Source organism: Saccopteryx bilineata, chromosome 9, assembly GCF_036850765.1.
Source record: "Saccopteryx bilineata isolate mSacBil1 chromosome 9, mSacBil1_pri_phased_curated, whole genome shotgun sequence".
Taxonomy (NCBI): Eukaryota; Metazoa; Chordata; class Mammalia; order Chiroptera; family Emballonuridae; genus Saccopteryx; species Saccopteryx bilineata.
Window position 1 is genome coordinate 83,221,364 of NC_089498.1, and position 15,988 is coordinate 83,237,351.

At 52.2% G+C, this 15,988-nt stretch overlaps 1 protein-coding gene across 3 annotated transcripts in view; it reads left to right on the forward strand.

Annotated features, from left to right (window-relative positions):
- Nucleotides 1-1,078: 1,078 nt before the first annotated feature.
- The window catches only part of TSPAN14 (tetraspanin 14), a 77,135-nt gene continuing 62,225 nt past the window's right edge, over nt 1,079-15,988 (forward strand). The window contains exons 1-2 of one of the 3 annotated variants that reach the window (XM_066242872.1): nt 1,099-1,197; nt 10,368-10,522. The gene's annotated coding sequence lies outside the window, so the exon portion shown is untranslated. Of the gene's footprint in view, nt 1,198-10,367; nt 10,523-14,457; nt 14,565-15,988 lie in introns of those variants that run through there. The other 2 variants (XM_066242871.1, XM_066242873.1) reach the window with 2 other exon arrangements.

Consider the following 15,988-nt stretch of genomic DNA (forward strand, 5'->3'; position numbering starts at 1 on the left):
GCAGAAGTGAGTGAATGGACAGGGTCTCCAAGGAGGTCCTTGAGCTGCCTAGGGTGTCACAGACAGCTGCATGTAGCCCCCTTAATAATAACAATAAAAAACCCCAAACTGGGAATGGACTGGAGTCTCCTTTTCAAGATCTCTTCTTTACATTGGCTTAACCTGATAGCTGCTTGGACTAGAATGTGGAGCAACCAGTCTCTTGCCCAGTTTTAATAGATCCGTATTTTCTGTTGCCCAACAGGTCAAACCCCGCCCTCATCCCCCTGAATGATTTAAGAATCATTAGTGTTCCTGTAGGCCACCCCACAGGACGGGTGGGCTGCAATTGCAAAAATCAGCCTTTCTAAACACCAGAACCCAGCCAGCAGTGTGAGCACCCCTCCACCCCAGATGGTTTCTCCAGTCTCCCTCTCCTTCCTCAAGAATCCTTCCAGCCACCACCTCAGGATGAAAAGTGAGGAACAAATCTCAGTTGGCGACTCAAAGAAAAATAGGTATTTTTATTACCAAGGCCAAAAGGGGCGAGTCTTGACTGCCCAGTTGCAAAGAAATAAAACAATGTCAATTTACTACCCTTTTCTTTAAGCCTGCCCCACCACCACTAGTTTCCTAGGCACGGCAGAAACACCACGGATTCTCAGTACAGCCATTTTTCTAATTCCACGCCCACTTCTAACCGGTCACCCTGTACTCCTCGAGATGTGGCCTCCCCCTGGTTCCCACAAATCATCCGGGTCGGGCCGGACCCAAGGTTCGGCTGGGCTGAGCGCTCCCGGTGGCCACAAAGCCCGCCCCGGCCTGTTCGCCTGCGCCCCGCCACCACGCGAGGGGTCGGACCAGGGCCGCCCCCGCCTCTAGCACCGCCCAGGCAGCTCAAAGGGGCGGGCCCAGGAGAGGTCCCTCCACCTCCGCCGTCGCGCGGGCTGGGGGAGGGGCGATCCGGCAGGGGTGGGGCGAGCGGAGGGGCGTGGCCGGGGCGGGCCGGGAGCGCGGGGCGCACTGGGCGGTGCAGGGAGCGGCCCCCCCTTCTCTGCCACCGCCCGGCGCCGCGCCCCCGGGCCCGCCCCTCCGCGCCCCGCCCCCGCCGCTCGGTCGGCCGGAGTCGCGCCCTCCCACCCCGCGCCGCCGAACTTGCTCTAACTTCCTCGGCTGAGCCTGGCGGCCCGCCGCCCCTGTCTTCTCCGCTGCGCCCAGGTGAGTAGAGCGCCGAGCCCCCGATGGAACGTCGGGCCCTGCCCCCCTCATTGTTTGAGGCCGACCCCTCCGAGCGCCCTCTGGGGACGAAGACTGCTCCCCAGGTCCAGGTTCGGCCCCCGGGCTCCCTCGTCCCCACCCGGGGGCGGCCCTGCGGGCGTTGCTGGCTTTGTTCGCCCAGATCGCTCGCGAGGGGCTGAAGGCCTTGGCCCAAACCCCGCGGAGCCGAACTCTGGCGCCGGGCGCAGTGAGAGCCACCGCGGGCCACCCAGCTGGCACTCGGGGTTCTTTCGCTGTCGCCCTTTCCGCGTCCCCGGACGGGTGCGCGCGGGGCGGGGCGGGTGTGGAGCTCCCGGAGAGGGAGGGAGAGAGGGGCTGGGTCTCCGCGGTTCGGGGCTCTGCTCCTTGTCCCCAGCTACAAGCCCTGGGATGAGGAGGGCACTCCTTACGCTCCGTACGGACCCCTCGGCCACGCGGAACTGGGGCAGGGGTGGAGGGTGGTGCGGACCAGGGAGAGCCGTCCTATCCTTCCTCCGCCCCTGGGGGTGCTACAAATCGCCCACCCCTGCGGTGCGTCCCTCTCTGCCTTGCACGGGTTTGGACCGCCGAGTTGGAGTAGTTCGTGACCCAGCTTCTTCGTGTTGTCGTTTGGGATTGTGCCTGGGAGCAAAGCCCGACTGCTGAGCTAGCTGGAGTTTGGGTCGAGTTGGGTCTGTGGCTACTGAGTTGGCTTCTCCGGGCCGTTTCTATAGGGGAAGGGTGGTGGTGGTGCCGGTCGATAGGAAGTGAGTGAGAGTAAGTGAGTGTGTGTGTGTGTGTGTGTGTGTGTGTGTGTGTGTAGGGACTTGGGTCCTGGGACCGTCCGGACACGTATCTCGGGGAAATGAAGTTTGGTCTCTGGCTGGAAGTGGTCCATGCTGTGTGTGTGTGTTGGCAGGATGCAGGGTGAGGGGCTGGTAGTCAGTCCTCCGCCCTGGTACTACTGGCCTGGTGGCTGGCTGTCCCTGGGCGCTGGTATCTGCTGGCATCTAGTCATCCTGTGCAGTGAATGCAGGGCATTGCATTGGAACCTCTGCAGGTGTGCTCTCCTGTGGTCTGCTCTCTAGGGGTCTTCCTGCATTCAGAGATGGAATCCTCAAATAGTAGCCTTCCTTCTACCCCTTGACCTCAAAGTAGGGCAAGTTAGTGCCTTCTGAGTGCTTTGGTTCGGTCTGGTCCCTGTTTGTGAAGAGAAACCTGGGGCCAGGCCATCAGCACCTCCTGCACCTGCACACTTCTACATTCAGCCAGCCCCTTGGGAGGCTGAGGCACCCTCCTTTCAGGGATCCTCCTGGGCCCTGCCACCCTCAGAATGAAGCCCATACTCGTCCATTGTGCACCTGTATGCCCTTTGAGCTCCTCTGTCAGTTGTCACTTTTTTTTCTATCCTGAGGATCCATACTGTCTGGGAGACAGGCCTTGGAAGCCCAGGTTACCAGTGGGGTTTTCCCTCTTACTGCTTCATCTTTGTTGCACCCCACCCCCACTTTAGCTGGAGAATTTCTTGATCTCTTCATCCCCACATCCCTGAACCCCATTGCTGGGTCACCAGATATGATCTTCGATTCATTTAACAAAGTGTGATTGAGACTCTGGGGTGCCAGGTTGCCAGGTGCTTTTGCAAGCCCTGTTCCAGGCTCACAGCTCCTTGGCTGGCTGTAAGGTCTGTGTGGTCTTAGAGCCCAGGCTGGACACATAGTCAATGCTCATAGTGTTTACTGAACTAAGCTAGGGTTTAGCTTTGTAGCAGCACTTAGGCATACTGAAGTTTGAGCCCACTGGTACTTCTGGGGGTCTGTGGCTGCTTCTAGGAAGAAAGGGCATGGAGAGGAAGGTGCTGCAGGAGGGTTGGCTGCCCTGGGAAGTGCTTCTTTTACTAGCTGGGCAACTGTGCTAATCTCTTGGGAGTGGTGAGGGTGCCTTCCTTCCCATGTTTGGGAGTGGGAGGACGAAGCTCATGCTCTTTGTGGGAGGGAAGGAGGCCTTACTTTCTCTGCCTGCCTGTCCATGGTGGCAGTGAGGTTTTCATGGAGGTCAGGGAGCAGGGAGTTCTGCAAGCCTTGGGCTCTGGAAACATTTCCTAAGGCCTAACTCTAGGCCAGCAAGTCCTTAGAGATTTGACTTGTTGCTTAACTTCAGTTGAGGTAGAATTCAGTTTGGCAGTGCTTACAAAGTGCCATTGTGCCAGTCCTGGGTAAACCTTTGCTGGGTTTAAAATCTCCTGCAGATTATGGACAAGCTTACAATAGTTATGTGGAAGGTTTAGTGTCTTGTAACAGTGAATTTACTAATACCATTTGTTGAGACTTATAACAAACACTAACCTAGAAACTTCACTTGTGTTAACTCTCTTAATCCTTGAAATGACGGAGTATGGTAGATCATATATGAATGTCCCATTTTACAGATGAGGAAACTGGCCTGGAAAGGTCACTGAGTCATTTACTTAAAGTTTTATTATGAACCTGGTTTCCTCATTTCTAAGCTAGATAATGCTTTCTTCTCAGAAGTGATTAAAGTTGATAAGACACTGAATAAGCCTGGCCCATGGAGGAAGTAGGGAATGAGCAAGTTCTGTAGTGCAGATGTCCTGTATCCTCTACCTCTGAAAGCATCTCAACTGTCTGGGGGCATAGCAGGTGCTCCTGAACTCCTCTAACTGACTGATGATGGAGCTTTTGTCTCCCTAAGGCTGGGGAAGGGAAGACCTGCCTTGCCCTGCATAGAAGACTGGGGAGTGAGTCATTGTCTGTATCTGTTGAGATCAGGGTTTGCTATGGTATCATTCCCCAAATTTCAGAGTCTTAAAGCAACAAAGGGTTATTCCTTGCTTACACCACACCTATTGCATATCTGCTTTATGTTGTTCTCTGGGACGCAGCATTCCTGGTCACTTGGACAGAGGGACAGAAAGTATGATGAATCTCACTCTTGCTCTTGACTTCTACTTCGAAGTGGCATTTCAGTGGCCAATGTAGTCATATGACCATACTTACCTCCAAAGTGTAGAGGGGAAGAAAATTGGAAACGTTTGGTGAACATCATGAATGCTTACCATCTGCTACCATCATGCTTTACACCAGGGGTTCCCAAACTACGGCCCCGCGGGCCACATGCAGCCCCCTGAGGCCATTTATCTGGCCCCTGCCGCACTTCTGGAAGGGGCACCTCTTTCATTGGTGGTCAGTGAGAGGAGCATAGTTCCCATTGAAATACTGGTCAGTTCGTTGATTTAAATTGACTTGTTCTTTATTTTCAATATTGTATTTGTTCCTGTTTTGTTTTTTTTACTTTAAAATAAGGTATGTGCAGTGTGCATAGGGATTTGTTCATAGTTTTTTTATAGTCCGGCCCTCCAACGGTCTGAGGGACAGTGAACTGGCCCCCTGTGTAAAAAGTTTGGGGACCCCTGCCTTACACTGTGACTTTCCAAGGTTTGGGTGTTAAACATTTCTGTGTCACCAGGAACATTGATTGTGAGGTCAGAGATGAACTGGGGTGCCACATTTGAACAGCAGAGGCGTGGTGGATAAGAATGTATGTTACAGTAGTGACAGGTGGTGTGCAGAAGCAGCTTACTCCTGGACCCTGAGCAAATTACTTGAGTTCCTTGGGTCTAACTTTGCTCATTCATTCATTCGTAGGCCCAAGGACTAGTGGTTTGTCCCAGGTAAAGGATTCTTATCAAACCTGGGGCTGTGAACTGGGGTGATGATCTCCATTTCTTGGTGGCCTTGAAAGATGGGAAGGGAAGCTTGCTCTACCTGTATGTGGCCAGCAGGGGTAGTCACCTTTCCTAGAAGCAGAAGCATTTGGAGGCATCCCTACAGGCTTTGTCCTTTCACTTCCATTTTTGGGACTCTGGGCTTGAGCTTGTAGGCCTAGGGATGTGGAAAGGAGAGATGGAAGGTTAATAAAGGTCGAAATCACAGGCAGATCAGGCTTGAGAGTGGGGTTGGGCTGGTTCTCTGGGCTGTGGAAGGGGTAGGACCCCTTTGTTAATTGCATTTTTCACTTGAGTCACCCTTGGAAGGGTGTTAGAGAGCTGGCCACCCTATGGACCTTGTTTTTGTGCTTTGTCACTTGCTTGGTTTCTGGTGACATCCAGCAGGGCCAGGGAACACTGGTGGAGATGGTGAGACTTAAATTTCTTCTGCTTTGTGGTTAACTCAGTATCCTTAGTTATGTTTCCTCCTTCCTCAGGGCCTCTAGTTGGCTGTCTGGCATAGAGGGAGAGGTGACAGTAGCCTACAGCAGTGGTCACATTCTTGGTTGGTCATCAGAGAGTCCCCAGGAGATTGCGTAGACCAGTGCTTTGAGAATCTTTAGTGTGAGCAAAAATCAGCATTGCTGGTTTGTCTTAGCCTCCATTACAGCAGTGCACTCTCTGCCTGAATCTGTTTGGGGTGCTCATTATGTCTCCACATCCACTTTATCCCTTAACAGTGTATTTATTTTCGGTTCAGATAGGGCAGGTGTGGAACAGCACGGGCCTGGCCAATGGGAAGTGTTCAGTGCCTTGGCCAGTTACACGTGAGGATGAATAACATTGTTCAGCTTGTAGAGTGGATAGTGGTGAGGTCTTTTGAGGTTTGTCTACTTTCTAGCTGAGTGACCTAGAGAAGCCTTTGATTTTTATTGACTTTTTTTCTCCTGCATTTGGTTTTCTCATCTGTATAGTGGGCAGAATATGTCCTTTCCTGCCTCTCCTGGGGTTGGGGTTACTGTGAAGCGGAAGTACACACTTCAGACTGGTGAAGCAGAATCTGGAGCTGCCGGTTAGGCCTGACACTGGGCGCTGCCGTCACACGGATGGCTCTCAGCGAAGTGCTCGCCAGCAGCTGCTTCTGGGAACCCTACTTCCTCTACTCTTGGGCTTGGTGGATTTGGGGGGGGGCAGGGCCAGGCTAGGCAGTGCTGTGGTTTTTCTTTTAGAGGCGGTAGGCTTGGTAGTCTGAGCTTAAGTGGGTCTGGGTAGGCTGGAGTTTAAACTCTTCACTTCTTCTTGAGGTCTGTTCTGCCCCCTCTCTGTGCAGCCAGGGAGAACCCTGGTGTTCATCAGCTAGATAGCTGGAGGGACCGACTCCTCCCTCAGCCTGTGCTGAGTAGCTAAGAGCCATTGGCTCTGAAGAGGCCTCTGGGGTCCTGGGTAAGAGATGACTACTTGGTGCTACCTCAGACTCAGTGTCCCTGGAATCTGGGGGAGCTGAGGCTGGGCTTCCCTGTCTGGGCAAGGCTTGGGGTGGGGCAGGGCAGGAGTGGCCCTGAGGAGGGGTTGGGTGAGCCTCCTCTCTGGGCTTTCCCTAACTATATGTACCAGCTGCTGGGCCTGTGCTGACCCGCTCTGGAGAGCCCGGAGAACATCAAAAACAGACTTTGAGGAATTCCTAGTCCTGACACCCAGGAGAGGGGCCTTCACAGCAGCTGGAGTTATAAGAGAGGAGTATCTTCTGAATCTCTTGCATCTGTAGCTTGGGGTCTGAGTGGTGAGCCTGGGAGAGTCAGGCAGCAGCATTTTCCAGGACAGAGCCTAGGCAGGGTGTGGGCTTCTGGCTTCCAGCTTCGGAAGCCCACCTCAGGACACCTGGGCTTACTGGAAAGTGGTCAATGGAAAGAAGGAATACAGCCATGTGAGCTTCAGATTTGGGCCTCCCAGGGAGGGGTGATGGGCCCCCCACACCTACTGCAGCAGTACAGGCTGTCCTGTGACTCTCGCAGCAGGAGTGGTTTGGTCCCTGACCTGGAGTGTCTACTCAGCTCTGCCCAGGACCTTCTGTGCGTTCCCGCTGCTGCCACCAGCTGCTGCTCCAAGGAGAGGCTCTGGTTGCCCACTGAATAACCCTTGCTGTGAAGAGACCCTATTTCCTCTCCAGGTGACCTCCCTAATGTCTGACTAGCCTGTGGCTTAGCTGTCTGGTTTCAGCCCTGCACCCCCTAGCCAAGGCAGACAGGGTTTGTCCCTGGGGCTTGGTGAGGGAGGCCATCTCCAGTGTGGTTCTTACACTCTGGGGGAAGGGTCCAGAGAAGACTTGGAACTCTGTACTATTAAGAAAAAAATTAGGCGTGGTCTGTGGTGGTGCAGTGGAGAAAGCATCGACCTGGAATGCTGAGGTTGCAGGTTCAAAACCCTGGGTTTACCTGGTCAAAGCACATACCACAAGCAACCAATGAACAACTGAAGTGAAGCAACTCTGAGTTGATATTCTCACTTCCCCTCTCTCTGTAAAATCAATAAATAAAATCTTAAAAAAATAATAATGAAAGAAAATTATTCTGACACTTGTTAAAACAGTAAGACAGACTTTATTCAGGACTATCGTGATAGGTCTAAGGGCTGTTACAATGGGGTTTTGCAGTGGGGAGAGAGACTGGGCTCAGCTCAAAATATTAGGGAAAAAAAAAGGAATTTATAGCCAAGGAGCAGAGTGGGATGGGGTGGTGGGGTCAATGGATGGAAGTTTCTGAGAGGGTAATTCTTTGCTAGCTGACTCAACAGTTTTTTTGCTTATTCAACCTAATATTAGGCAGGTTAGGGTGACCAGGTGTTACCTGGGATATTCATTAGGAGAATGATAAGTTTTGTCAGATAAGGAGGGTGTTTAGAATGGAGGGTGAGGAATCTGGCCAAACTGACTTAAGCAGGATTCTTGCTAAGAACTAGACTCTACAAGGGCGCACACCCAAGTTTGGGCCTAGTTGAGCAGAGGGCTCAGAAGCCTGACTGAAGTTTGGTCAAGGAATGACTGTCAGTGTCCAGAAGTTAGGCTTTGGCCTGTTGTAAAGCCAATAGCCAGGACCACCATGATCACAGCAGCCCGGCCCATGCAGGTTCGCATGGGATTCGGACAGTTGGTAAAGAAACAACGGAGCCAAAACCTGATGGGCCGTCATCTTTAATCCTAGCTTGCACCCGGCGGGCAAGTAAAAACACACACTGGGCTCCAAAACCCACTCACATTCAGTGCTCACAAAGCTACTGACTTAGCCGAGTTTCCTAGAATCAAAGGTTTCTAGCTCATCAGACTTATGCACCTCTGTTCCCCATCTCCTTCCTTCTCCCTGCACAAACTCTGCACAAACTGGCTTCTCACTCAACACTCCTCCATCTTGGCTGCTTCTCCTGACCTCCTCCACGTGGCCTTTCTCTGCTCCCTGCTTTCTAATGCTAATCTCAGGAACCAAGATAGCAAGCTTCCATTCTGCCCCCGTTTTATAGTGTAGAAATCAAAACCTTTAATCCAATATACAAAATAGGGAAGTCTCTAATACAAAGTCACTTATCTTGGGCATGATGGGATTGTACCACCCCACATCAAAAAGGGTAGGAAAGGCTTAATCCCAAAACCAAGCCCCAGGCTACAAGGATTCTGCCTGCCCACAGCCCACCCCACACATTAATATCACCTGGGCAACGGCCTCCACGTGGGCAGCGCCATCTTTAACAAAGTGAGCATAATACATTTTATCTGCCTGTGGGCATCACTTCCTGGTTTCTGGAAACCCTAGTCCCTTTTTTTTCTGCATCTGCTGGCTCCTTGTCCCTTGGCTCCCTCACTCTGCTAACTGGACTGCCCCTCTGTACTCAGGACTCAGCACGGGCCTGGGGCCTCGGGTCCCTCAGCCCACCAGTGTGGGCTCCTGTTGCCAGATCTGTTGGGAGCCAGACCCTAGCCACTTGACTGGACTCTCCTCCCTGCTTAATAACCCTCTTTCTTTGGCCTCTGTGCCTTGTGTTTCCTGCTCTCCCTATTCTGGGCAAACCTGTCTGACAACTTGATGGCTCTCTCCCTCCCCCCACCCCCAGGGACTCATTGTCTGAGCTAGAGGGGGGAGGTGCTGGGGAGGTGGATCTCTTCCCCTGCCTGGACTGTGCTTTGCGGGGGGCCTTCTGTCTGGCTGGATCCCCTACCCCTCCCTTCCTCTGGCTGAGGCCTCCAGCGCTGTGCCAGCCAACCTTGTTCTCTCTCCATGCCTGAGGCCCTCCTGGTTCTCCCTTTGTCCCTGCTCTCTACTTGGCTCACATGCACAATTGACCCCGTTTGCTGTTTCTCCTCTTCCTGTCTCAACAGCCAGCGTTTTGAGGAACCAGGCCACCCGCTGTTGTAAGAAAAACGTGTGTGAAGAAAACCTGTTGGCTGTGGGAGGGGATGGGGTGGGGTGGGTCCTTCCAGTTTCCCAAAGGCTCTATTGGCTTCCACTCCTGCAGGGGAACAGTGGTGGTAACAGAAGCTGGCTCTGTGTAGCCATCCTGCCCACCATTATCATTTTCTGCTGTTGTCCTAGCAGCTTCCTGTGAAATACAAGTAACTGTATAAACACGGATAAGTTTTGAGAGTGCATGCTAATAAAAGAGTTGGTGGTAGCCGTGGGGCGTTCGTTCCCAAGGGAGCAGGAGGAGGGCGAGGTGTGCACACAGGTGCAGAGCTGGGGTTGGGCAGGGCCTGCAGCTTTCTCTGTGGGAAGACAGATGAGATGCTGGGCAGGTGCCACCTGAGGGGTTGCAGGATTTGGTGGAAATGTCCGAGAATCCAAGTCTCCTTCCTCTTCTGCATTTACAACACAATGCCATTGGCCATCTTGGTTTTATGCTAATCACATAAGTACAGAGATCAAACCAACAAAATATTCTTTAAACTTCCTAAAATATTAATATTAATTCTGTAGCTTTTGGCACCTTACAACACTAGGGTCTGTGGGTTTTTTACTTCTTTTTGCAGGAAAGACTTCACAACACGAGTCCAGGTCATCTTAAGTGTAAGTTTATTAAAACTAGGGGCAGTAAAGCAAGAAAGGGCCTAGAATAGAAGAACCAATAGGAGAGAGCCTAGGTGGGGCTTCCTTGCCTCTCTAGAAACCTTATGGGAAAGAAATGAGCGGAGAAAACGGGTCCTGGGAGACAGGTTCAGGAGGTTGGCCAGGGATAAACTGTCACTGCTCACTGCCCCCTTGGTTGCAAGTCTCTTGAGGCCCCTTAGAGTTTAAATGCGCAGCATGTGGAGGGGACAGAAAAGGGGAAGGGGGAAGGTGCAGGCGTGCTTCCTGGAGGGGAGAGCGTTGGCTACTTTATTTGAAGATTTTTAAGGACTGAGAGTTTAGGGGAGATTTTTAACAAAAGTATTCATCATTTCCAGGTGTGACCTTCAGGCTGTGGTCCCCACTGATGGTCTCTCTTCACTGACAGCCTGCCCCAGGGCCAGGTGCATCAGCCACTCCCCCCAGGCAAGACACAACTGAGGCCGAGATGTTATCTGTAAGGGGTGACACTCATCTGGCTGTAAATTGCTTGGTTAGTTTATTTAGCTATTTGTCTGTTTCCCCATTCTTCTTGCCAAGGAATTTTCCTAGCTGCTGCTGCTGCTGCTTTTTTTTTTTTTTTAAATTTCCCATTGATAAGAGAGAGAGAGAAGCATTAGCTCTTGTACCTAGTTATTCCATTTAGTTGTGCACTCATTGGTTGCTTCTCATATGTGCCCTGAGCTGGAATCAAACTCTTGACCTTGGTGCACCGGCATGATGCTCTATCCACTGTATACCCAGACAGGGCCCCTAGTTTCTTCTTATCCTGTCTCAGTAGGATTCTGTGCAAGAGCAGCTGGGGGCTTTGAGCTGGAGTGGACCTGGCTTGTGAGGGGGCCAGACTTGGTCCCGGCAGCTGATGTATGAGGGGGTCCATGTGCCAGTGTGATTCCACTTGTGAAATCTCATCTGTGCTTCTTAATTTGGGGGTTTCTGACTGAATATTGAGCAGTCTCCAGAAAGCATCTATGGAACAGGTGAGTCAAACACATGCCTTCCTTTTTCTAGTCTTTCTCTGTGGTCTGGGCAGTCTGTGAGCTTGAGGTTATTAGGAGACCTTAGTGCCTGCTGTGGTGGCCTGGGAAGCGGGACTGGGGAGTTCTGCTGGGTAGGAAGAGCCATTCTCACGCCCTGCCCCTCAAATGGTCCCACCCAAGTGGTCAGGCCATTCCTGGTTCTAATAGGCATGTGTCATACTCCAGATAAGCAGGAAAGAGATGGATGGTTATTATATTGTTCCTTAGAGGGAAAATCACTGGGAGGAAATACATCAGTGCTTCGAGTGCAGAGTACTTATTGATGTGTCTGTTAAAGGAAGCTTTCAGCTACATATGTGCATCCCTTTAGAAGGAATAAATACACAAATCCATCTTGTGACTGAATTTTACAGCTTCCATTTCCTGAAAGGTACGTGGAGTTTAGTGGTTAAGGGGTTGGGGTTTTGAGCTTGGATTTTGGAGACACTGTTATTAGCTTGCCCTTGGAGTTGGGCCAGGCCTAGAAATCTGTGGCAGTTGCTTTCTTTAGCTGCTGGCATTGGGATGGGCTTGGAACACTGGGGCCTTGGCCTCCCGAGTGACTTGGAGAGCCCCAAGGAGGGTGCCTGCTGAGGCCTGGGGGGTGTGCAGTTCAACACCACCCCTCTTGCCAGACAGAACTAGTCTTACGGTCTCCCCATGGACCTGGCTACAGATGGTCGTTTGCATGGAATACCTTCAGGTTTCCCATCTGCCTTGTCAGAATTTGCTCTTGGTCTTCTTAGAAAACTTTGTGTTTTTGGACTTGGGGAGGAGTTGTGAGCCAGGCACTAGCTAGCGCACCTGAGTTGGTAAGTCTTTGCTCTGGAGGCTGGTACCTCCTTCCCCTCCTCCCCCCACTGCTCCCTGTTGTAGAGAGACGGCAGACACTGCTTGCAGAGGGTAAAAGCCACAAACTTCAGGGATTTGAAATGTGAACTAGAATGTATACATGATGTAAAACACAGAAAGATATACAGTGCAGAGGAACGCTTCCGTCCCTGACCCCGCAGTTCTGCTCCCGAGGCCCCTCCCCAGATGTGGGCCGCTTGGTCTCTGTACCTCGCTCTTGTTTATTTCCTTGCTGGTATCCTAATTATGCTGTTCTGCACTTACTGATTTTTACTCTAAAGTTTATCTTGGGATTTCTCCATTGCAGACACACAGTTTGGGCCATTCTTTTGAACACTGGCATGCTATTCCTCTGTGTAGTAAACTGTGATGCACTTGATCAGCATCCTGTTGCTAGACATTGAAGTTGCTTCCAGTATTTTGTGGCTCATGCTCACAGCTCTATAGTAGAGGTGGCTAGCTGAGGATTCCAGGCATTGGGTGCTTAACAGGAAAAGAAACATGCTGTTTTGATTCCAAAAGGAAGAACGATAGCTCCTGAGTTTTCCTTTTGGAGGGGCATCTTGTATTTGTACAGCTGGAGCCCCGAGCTGGAGGGCTGACAGTGGGTGCTGGTGTGCTGGCTCCCACACGCTCTGTTTCAGCTCAGGTCAGCCAGTCTCCGCAGCACCTGTTTGCAGCCCTCGGCCCTGTGGGCCGTGAGACCCGTGTACCCAAAACTGTGATCTAAGAGGGTGAAGAGGCGGATAGGGTATGGGCCACAGGGAGGCTTCTCTGTGTGGGTTCGAGCGCTGCAGGAGTTTGCAGGACTTGGGCAGAGCATGAGGGGGAGTCTTGCTGAGAAACAGGCTGGAACTGGGAATCAGCTTTTAGCAGAGCAGATTCTCCCTGTTTCAGGGGTTGGTGTGAGGGTCAGGCCTCCCGTCCTGGCCTCACTGGACCTTGCATTGTAGTGAGATTCCTCCATCTCCTGCCTGCTCTGCAGCCCTGGCTTTGCACAGCTGCAGGCTGCTTTGGGCCTGATGGCCACCCTGATTGTAAAAGCCTGTGTAGAGGCACCTGGTGTAAGTAGTAGATGGGTGTTCTGTTTTGAGCAGGCAGCTTCCTTTCAGAGCAGAAGCGGGGGTGGGAGGGTGGGGGTGGATAAGGGCATATGAGTCTTTCTTTTTGGGAAAGGTTGGGCGATGGGAGGGAGTCATATGAACAAGGGCATGTGGTGGAGCCATCTGCTGGGATTCTCCTGGGAGTCCCACATCCTTGTGGCCACCGTGTGCCTCTGAGATGACCATAGTCTTTCCTGTGTGGCTCCAGCTGCCCCATACCTGGGCAAGGCAGGGCAGGGCAAGAACCGTGGAGATACTTTCCCCCACCCTCACCCCCAGCAGAAAGGTGCCTGAGATGACCTTGACCTGCTGGGTTTAAGGCCTGTGCCCCAGTCTGTTTCTCCCATCATTGCTGTTTTTGCTGCTCTGTGAGAAATCCAGAGCTTCCCATGCTCTCAGTTCTGTTGTGTGGGCTTGGGGCTTTGGCAGCACAGAGGTTTCTATTGTGGTGGGTGGCAGCGAGGACTGACCTGTGGGCTGAGGAGGTGGGGCCTGGGCACTGACAGTGGAGCTATTCATGGGCTCTGCCCTGGTTTCCTGCTGCCTCTCATTGTGGATCTTTTTGGGGGAAGGGGAGGAGGAAAGGGGGTGGCAAGTGTTGCTATTGTTGCTGGCAGCAGGGGCCTAAAGTCCTTTCGTGGATGGATCTTAGCCACTCCAGGGCCCCTGGGCCCTGCTCTCTCTTCATGCCCCCCCCAATGTTAAGAGGGGCCCTGTCCTTCTGGGTACCTCTGTCAAAGATCCCCTTTCAAGACCCCACACCGTGACCAGGACCCTTCCGGGGAAGAGTTCTGAGCAGCTGGGCAAGGGGCGGGAGTGTCCTGTGCTTGTCTTGTCAGCCACCTGCCGGCTGCCTTTGGGAGTGGGTTCTGCCTGAGCAGTCCCGGCCCAGCTGCGCCCTTGGGCTGGGGCCAGGCACGCGCCTGCGTTGTTAGAAGTCTTGCAGGCCCCCACTTTTCTTTGTGCCTCAGTGTTCAGCTCAGTGTCCCCTGTTCCTCACTGGAACACTCAGCTGCAGAAAAGCCTGCTTGCTGGCAGCCTGGCTCGTCACCTCCCCCACCGCCTGAGCCACAGCCGTATTCCTTTGTTCTGCCATCTCTGGGCTCTTGAATCGCAGGCAGGCAGGCAGGCTGGGCAGGCAGCAAGTGGCGGTCTCCTAATACTGGCAGAAGCCCTTGAGATAGAGATCTTTCCACTGAGCCAAAGTCCTGTCCCCTGGCTGCACCCTGGCTTCCCCCAGCTCTAACCCCATCTCCCCAATGGCGCCAAGATTTCTCTTTGTTTAGAGAGGGTCTAGCTTTCTTTGTGGATCAGAGTGATGGTTACGTGTACAGTGGGACAGAGAGGTCTAACCTGTTTGTGGCCACTGAAGGTGTGTCTGTGAGAGAGAGGGAGAATTTGGGAGGGGATAGGAGAAAGGAGAGAGATGTGAGGGACAGCGGGAGCTGCACAGGCGCCTTGGGAGCAGTAGCCTTCTGGTCTTTGGCAGAACAAGGCACTCCCAGGCACAGAATCTGATCTTCTTCTACTCCCTGCGTGATCATGGCATCTCCCTTGCCAGGTGAGTATTATATACTTCTACTCCCTGATCCTTTTGCAGGACTTCTGTGCAGGAGAGTGTTAGCATCAATGGCTGGTGTGGATGGGAAAACCATTTCTTTTGATTTTGGTCTCTGTATGGGTCCCATCATACATATACAGAGGAACCAAGAGGAACCAGACCCTGCCCCTTTGCGTAGGAATGTCTCTCTTCTCCCCTTGTTTTTGATGGGCAGGAGGAGCCCAGTTTCACCCAAGTGTGAGGTTGAAGGTGTAGCTGAGGACCACACCCTTTCTGGAGGTGTGCCTGCCCCAACCCCTCTCCTGCTTTCTACGCTGCAAGCCGGCTGTCTTAGTTACCTGCCTCTCACATCAAGCTGTACGAAAACTCGAGCTTGCCCTGCTTTTTCTGTTTAGTTTCTTATTGTACCCTTTCAAAACCCATTCATCTTGAGATCAGCCCAACTGTCTTATCTGACTCTCATTAGCAAGTCTCACACATTAGAAAGCAAGTCCCAGCCCTGGACAAGGTGGCCCCTTGAAGTGTCCTTACTTCAACAAAGGTTTCACAAGATTCAGCAAAAAGGACTCAGTCACTGTCAAATGCATTGAAACATAGATATTGTTTTTAGGAGGTAGTTGGTCCCAGATGATGTTGGCAAAGGTCATGATTGAGGCAGCCTGGTATTCTGGAAAAGCACATGGAAGGAGAAGTCTGGGATTGAGTCTTGGTTGTGTCACTGGACTCTAGGTGACCTTGGCAATTCATTTCCATGGGCGTTGATCTCAGGAAAATGGAATGGTTGCCTAGATGAACTTTGGAAACTTTTTAGCTGTGTGACTTTCAGTTCTATGAATCTAATTCCAAAATGGTTGGTTACTACCCTGAACCCCTCTTGTCAACTCAGGGTATCTTTTCAAAACAGTGTAAAGAGGTGAGATTAACAGGGCATCGCTACCGGGTCACTTTTTCCTCGGGTTCTTGAGGGGTTGGTGGTGGCAGTGACACCTCTGCAGATGTGTGCAGTGTTCACATGGAAGCCCACTGTAAAGCCAGCAGGCAGGGCCAGGGCCAGGGCCAGCATCAGAGCAGCCCAGCCCATGCAGGTTCGCATAGGATTCGGACAGTCGGTAAAGAAACAGCGGAGCCACAAACTGGTGGGCCATAGTCTTTAATTCTAGCTTGCACCCGGCAGGCAAGTAAAAACACACACTGGGCTCCAAAACCCAATCACATTCAGTGCTCACAAAGCCACTGACTTATCCGAGTTTAATCAAAGGTTTCTAGCTCACCAGCCTTATTTTCCTCAGTTCTCCATCTCCTTCCTTATCCCAGATACAAACTCTACACAAACTGGCATCTCACTCAGCACTCTGCCATCTTGGCTGCTTCTCCTGGCCTTCTCCACGTGGCCTTTCTCTGCTCTCCTCTGCTCTCTCTTCTAA